We start from the raw sequence: 7,344 nt of genomic DNA on the forward strand, positions 1-7,344 counted from the left end.
ATATCTTTAGTAAGAAACACCATTAGACCTACCTAAGTCTCCAATATTAGTACACAAGTCTTTTTATATTTGATGTCTAGAGCCTTCATTTTTGTTTCTTACTCCTGGGTTTGACTAAAAATGAATGCAGAGTTCTGCTTTTCTTTCCAATCATGGGGTTTTACATTGGGTTTCCTGTCCAGTAATAATTATGCATTTTTATCCTCCGTTAACAAGAAAAAATAACTATCTATGCAAAAACATAACTAATAAAATGTTCATCTATAATACAGAAGGTATTAATTTCTGATAAAGATAAGCTTGTATTAACCTAATTTCATTTTATTTTTATTTCATTAATTTTTATCTTTTTTTTTTTTATTTGAGTTGTAGTCTCACTGTTGCCCAGACTGGAGTACAGTGGCCGCTCCCGGCCACTGCAGCCTCGACCTGCTGGGCTCCGGCGATCCTTCCGCCTCAGCCTTTCAAGTAGCTGGAACTACAGGCGCGTGCTACCACGCCCGACAAATTTTTTTGATTTATTGTAGAGATGAAGTCTCGCCTGCCTAGGCGAGTCTCGAACCTGCGGGCTCAGGCAATCCATTCATCTCAGCCTCCCAAAGGCGCAGGATTACAGGCTGAGCCACCGAGCCCAGCTATTTTTATCTTTTTTTTTAACGGAGCATTTATTAATAAGTCTGGTCTGCCGGGTGTGGTGGCTTACACCTGTAATTCCAGCACTTTGGTAGGCCAAGGCAAGAGGACTGCCTGAGTCCAGGGGCTTGAGGCTCGCCTGGGCAACCTGGCAAGACCTCATCACTACAATAAATTTTAAAAATTAGCCAGGCATGGCGGCACAAAACTGGTTCCAGCTACTTAGAAGACTGAAACGGAAGGATTGCCTGAGCCCAGCATGTAGAGGCTGCGGTGGCCATGAGTGTGCCACTGCACTCCAACCTGGGTGACAGAGTTAGACTCTGACACACACACACATGAAAAGTCTGCTCTAAGATCACACCAAGAGTAAACCTTTTACAAGTGCAATCTTTCTAAAATAGTATGAGTGGAAAAGCAGGGGAGTCCAGACAAATAAAAACCATCTTTCCTCTGAGCACAGAAACTTTACTTTTCTTTCCATTCAGCTGCTTACTTCTGTACAGTAACAGACTGAAGAAATCATGTTGCAAAATTTGGCATCTACAGAGTTTATATTTTTCAGAATATTTAATAAAAGGCCACCAAATGTTAAAATAATTATCCATTTCCTGTATGTGTGCAAGTTTTCTTCATTGCTAAAATTTCTTAATTAAAAAATTAATTAAGTGGTTTCTTTTAATTAAGAAGCTACGTAGACTTTGTAGTCATTGAAGAAGGAAAACTTTTGTTTCCTTCATGGTTGTTTTAATTCCCCTCTCAAGAAGAGTTCTTCTGATAGGTCCTTGAAGATTCTTCTCTCCTTGAATTACTTCCATTACTCTTATTCCAGTATCTTAGCTTTCTCATCCATTGTATTCAACCCATTTGAGTTTTTTTTAATAATTTAATCATCCTAATGTACTAATATGTATAGTATCATATAAATATTTAAGCCACATAAATGTATGTAGTTTTATATCATAAAGAGAGGAAGGATGGAAAAATGAAATAGAAAGTATGAAAGAGAAAACTCACAGCTTCGATAATGTGGACTATTTTGCTCACCATCCACTTAACATGCTACTGCCCTGGCATGAAAATAAAATAAGAAACCCCAATTTGTTGTTTCATTTGCAAGTTTCAGTTCTTGTGTGCTTTTCAGAGGATCATCATCTCCCCACTATGAGTGTGATTTGGGCTTTTTTGACTTATATTTTAACAACATGCACCATATACACTGACGTTAGATTCTGATTATTATATGAGACAACTCTGTATGCAAAGTCAAAATGCTTTCAAAAAAGGTAGAGAGATACATATGTGGTTGTAAGCTTTTCTTTGTCTCCCTAACATATTGATGGGTGTTTTCCTTCAGCCTCAATTTTCTCATTCGACTCTGTAAGACAAATTATGTCCAGTGATCCTTTTTTTCTCTTTTTTTTTTCAACTCTACCTGCATTACCAATGGCAGGTCACCCTCTCTCTCATGCTTGCCAGGGCTTTTATGCCTTGTGCAACATGGTATTTAAGAAGCTTTTACTTAACAGGACTTTATTTTGTTATTTGGAGCCTTTGGAAGCAAAGCACACAGGAGCTGGGAAGTAGACATGCAGCACCGGTAAGAAAGATCAAGGGCAATGGGCAAATTGCCCAGTGTCTACCACAACAAATACATAGAACTTTCCAAACAAGACCCAGAAAATACAAGTCAAAGAGAAAAAAATTATAAATCTACATGGAAAAAAATTTCTAGTGAGCAAAATTAAGAATACAATCAAAGGTAAAAGAAATAATGGAATTTTAAATTGGTTTCATTTTTCTTTAATTTGAGGATAAGAAATAAAGGTGAGGACAGAATCAAGCATGACACTGGTTCCTTGCTTGGGAGCCTAAATGAATGGTGATGATAATTGAAGACTACAGCAGGGGATGATGACCTTAGATGCAAATATATGAGACCAATTGCCTATGGGACACCCAGATAGATGTTCCCAGGAGGCAATTTATTCATTTATTTCTTCAAAAGACATTTTTCAAGTAGTTTCTCTGAGTCAGGTGCTATGCTAAAGTGCTAGGAATACATAAATGAATAAAATAAAGCCTATCTTTGAAGAGCTTACACTCTATTAGGGGAATATAGATACTCAGACATACTATTAGTCCTTCAATGAACCAATATGTCAATGTGTCATCCATTGTTCTAGACCTGAGTACACAGCAGTGAAAAAAGTAGGCAAGTTTCCTGCTCTTGTTAACATTCCAGTATTGAAAAATAGACAATATGCCATTAAAATATATAGAGTAGTCATGATAGTGACAGGGAGAGAATAATATGAGATCACTTGGAGGGGAGTTATTTTTCAGAGCTGGGAGGGTCTTAGCCTGCAGAGGTAGCATTTAAGCTGAGATGTGAATAAGGCAAAATCAAACCTTTGGAGGATAAGAAGGAAAAGCATTTTAGGTGAAGGGAAGAGCAGTGCAAAGGTTCAGAGTCAGGAGGGATCTTCATGTGTTTGAGGGAAAGAAGGAAGGGTGTGGGAGGCTGGCGCGAGATCAGGTTGGTCGGCAAGGGAGATGGCAGCCACATTCAATTCATGTGTCAGGTTTTCCTGATTAAACAGAGGTTAAATCATGCCACTTTCTTAAAACACAAAGATAATATGATTTCAAGTAATTGCATTGAGATCCCTAAAAGTATAGTTAATGTTAGTGTTTCTCAAATTGTCTTTGAAGAATGAGAATTTTTTTAACATTGCAGAACAATAAATACATTTGCAAAATACAACAAGTAGAAATAATAGGAAACTGAAATAAGAAGAAATAGAAAATACATGCTCATTTTAAAATTATGCCATTCAGCAGTCATTGTCTTATTGGTTTTGAAATGCTAGGTGTCAATTTCTGGGCTTATCTTGTTGTGGGCTGGTAAACAGATTATGGACCAGAACCAGGGCACCACAGACCACACCTTGAGGAGCACTGGGCTATGTAACAAAGTTTTTATTATATTTTAAGAACACTAATTATTCACAAACACAGTAGATATTCTGTCCCTTAATATCATTTAATAATAATTGATTTAAAAATTTGTATTATCTCATGTCCTGATATTAATAAGTATGTGTGTTTGTTGGGGAGGGGTGTGGGTATGTACGTGTGTGTTATCCTATCTAGAATGTTATTAGGTTCTTGATTTCTTTAAAGTACAGTAATATATGCCCAATGTTCCCAATGTGCTTTTGGCATTATTTATAAAAAACGGTCTTTAATTACCAAGCTTAACACATTATCCTTGGTGGAGACTCAAATCTCCTTTCCAACTTTAAACTGAGCAAAAGCTTTCATCTGGCAAGGTACTGAAGCCCACTATGAAAATTTTGTGCATAGAATTATCACCAAGAGCTATTTGGCAGCTTCTCCATCTCAATGAAAAGGACTCTGGATTTTATCTTCACACAAATAACTCTTGCCACCATATAAATTATTTTCTCAATTATCTTTCAACCTTTTTGCAATAAGGTTTCTTGAATAAGAACTGGAAATATCTACATCACATTCCATGTCACATTTCTTGATCCAAATTATTTTAATTGGTTACTTAACCCAAATCTATTTCCAGCACAATTTCCGGTATATCTGGAAGAGCAGTGGGAAATTTTTACCTCATCTAACCCTATCATAGACCATAACCCCATATTAATCTGGGAGACAGCCAATGCTTTTCTCTGGAGTGGTGTTACTTCTCATTTAGCCTGCAAGATATTTTTTGCATTGGAAGTGAAACTTCATAATTGTGAAAGAGATTTCCAACACACATTTTCCAGTCAATCCCAAGTGAAGTGTAAGCTATCAGAGTATCTTATGGCATCCAGTCCAATCAGAATATTGCCTCTTGCATTTTCAAAGCATAGATTTTATGCTCTTGGGAGGGAGCCAAGGAAAGTGCTGGTTCAGCACACTGGATTCCAAAGGAGCATCTAATTTTACTGTCTCTCTGTCTGAATTTCAGAGAACAATGGATTAGCCACAAGTCTACAGTGAGACTCAGACTGTTAAATTATTTTCAGATCAACTACAGCCTTGAACCTGTTTCACTTTCCTGGTAGCATGCAGACCCACCTCTGTCTGAACTTGGAAACATCTTATAGCTCTGCGTGACCACCTGAACCAACAAATCTCTCTTCAACTTGGGCAGTCTCATGAGACACTGATTGCTATTGACTGTGGCCTGTAGTTTTAGTTTAGCAAAAGCTTATGTGAAAAACACCCATTGTTGGGCTTTGCTAGAAGGAGAGATGTTCTTCCTTTGTAGTCTGAGCAATAGCCTCAAATGGGACCATTTCTAATACACTACATGAGCATTTGAATGAAAGGCTTGAAATGCTGTTATCTAAAAATCTAATGAAACATTTGGCTCTATCTGAAAGAAGCACATGCTAATTGCTTATCAAACCATCAACTTTTATTTCACAAAATGACTGATATCTCTGTGAGTCTGTGTGGAGAAAGCACTACACTTTATTTCAAGGACAATTTTTTTTTTTTTTTAACCACAAGTAAATAGGGAGAAGATATAGTCAGAATCCACTCTATCATTAATCCATCACTAATTTTCTCGGGTAAAGTAGTCATACTGTTTACATGCAAAACACTTTCATTGTGGGGATAAATGACCTCCTTCACTTGCAAAATATGCTCTTTGTTTTCAGGAAAAACACAGACTTATTCATGTTTGTTTTTTTTTTTAATTCTGCTAAATGGGATTCCAAAACAAATTGGTACTTGTGATGTATCTCAAGTGACCTCCTCAAAGAAAAAGGTGCCTTGGCCTAACTCATCCAAGTTTTGAATTTCTTTAGAAGTCCATGATCGTTTCTTCCCAAAGGTAGCTTTTAGGGGTAAGAGATCTTGAAAAAAACACCAAAAATATTTAGTGTGTTTAACAGAAACTCAGTGGGGAGAGAAAAACAGTAGCCTGAGATAAAATAGAAGGAAGAAAAAGTTATAAATTGTTAAGCTGGAACTTTCTCACTTTTTGTCCCTTTTCTTGCCCAGTGAAGCACAGAGAGCTTCACACGTTTGATGGGAACAGATAAACTAACTCTCCAACCTTCTAAGGAAATAAGAGCTGATAGGCAGCCAAGCAAACATTCTGACCACAGCGAGGCAGGTAGCCACACGTTTAGAGATACTAAAATCATTCCACCCACATTTACAGTTCTTTCCCATTTTAAAAGCAGTAATAAAAAACGCTATGAAGACTTTCTTCCTCCAGGCAGTACCTTTCTGTGTTTCTTCTGTTGTTCGGCATTTCTGACTGATGACTGTTTTAAATCAACATCCCCTCTATTTCAACCTGCTCTCCTTGAGCAGCTGGGCTATTTTTTCCCCCTCCCTGCCCTCCCGCTCTATGCTTTTGTATCCTTCTCTTGGCAAGAGGTCTCGATTGCAAGTCTTCTTCTCATTCTTGTTCTCGGGTCTTTCCATCAGACCCCTTCCTCAGCCACATTTGTCCCGTCTTACCGAGCACTCTACCTGCTCAGTGCCACTAGGACCAGCTCACGCATTCTGCACCCCCCTGTGGCTTGTCCCCCTCTCTTCATCTTCTTTCTACGTGCCTGGCAGGCTCTGCTCTACAATTTCATCAGGTGGCCTGGGGGTGAGGGTGAGCAAGCTGTCACTTAAAACCCCCTCCATTTCAGCCAGTCTGAAATGGAAAGTGTGATAAATGGAACCGTACAAGGCTCAATTTCGTCTGGAAATTTCAAACTTATGATGTTCAAATAGGTTCATAAATTCCCCCATAACGCATCTCTGCTCTCCCTAATACCCAATTGCAGGTTTCAACTGAGCAGGCCTCTCTATCTGTTTTTACAGCCCAAGATATTCGGATCTTGGCGTGCGTCTAGTGACTTTGCTTTGGCATGCTTTTAATCTAGTGACCGGCTTGGGGATGCAGCCACTGCATACATATCTGCTGATTCTTTTCCAGAGGAAGAGTGTCGACGATGGACAACACAGGTAGTCTTCAAAGGCATTTCACCGAGGGCTGCTTTGATTTCTCTGTATCTAAAAGCCAGAACTGGCTTTGTTCTTGGCAAATGTTTCTACATGCCCTGTCCTAGGGAAAAATTGTCAAGTGGAGAGTCTTCAAATTATGTTTTGGCTGTCTCACTGAAAGAAAGGCTTTCTCCTCCATTTTTCGCCCTCATTTCTATCCCTCATCTTCAGAAAATGATCCTTAAACTAACATGAGTATGCATATGCAAATAGTAAGCAGAAAATGATCGTTTATGCCTTATTTTTACCTAGCAAAGATCAGTTCCTGTAAAAAAAAATTGAGAATGTGCAACAGGTTAAACAGAAATTTAAGTAAATAATGTTTAAATTTTATTTTCATTAATGCCTAATTACACAAGTAATAAAAAAGGAAAATATTTTTGGCAACTCCCTTGGCCATCTTTTCCAAGTCAAGAATCCTTACCAAATATACTTTTTCAAACTATATTTTCTTTTGGCATTTAGACCATATATGTATGTCTACAGAAATACTTAAGTTTTGTGCTTTTAAAACTAAATGGTATTATTTTGTATGTTTTGTTCTACAACTCACTTTTTCTACTCAAAATATGTCTTGGAGAGCTTACTACATCATTAGATATAGCTGTAGTTTTTTTCTAACTATACTGTACTACTCCATAATATGTCTACATAAAGTTTTTTAAAGTA

The sequence above is a fragment of the Carlito syrichta genome, unplaced genomic scaffold (assembly GCF_000164805.1).
Source record: "Carlito syrichta isolate Samal-C Ts95f unplaced genomic scaffold, Tarsius_syrichta-2.0.1 Scaffold305868, whole genome shotgun sequence".
NCBI lineage: Eukaryota > Metazoa > Chordata > Mammalia > Primates > Tarsiidae > Carlito > Carlito syrichta.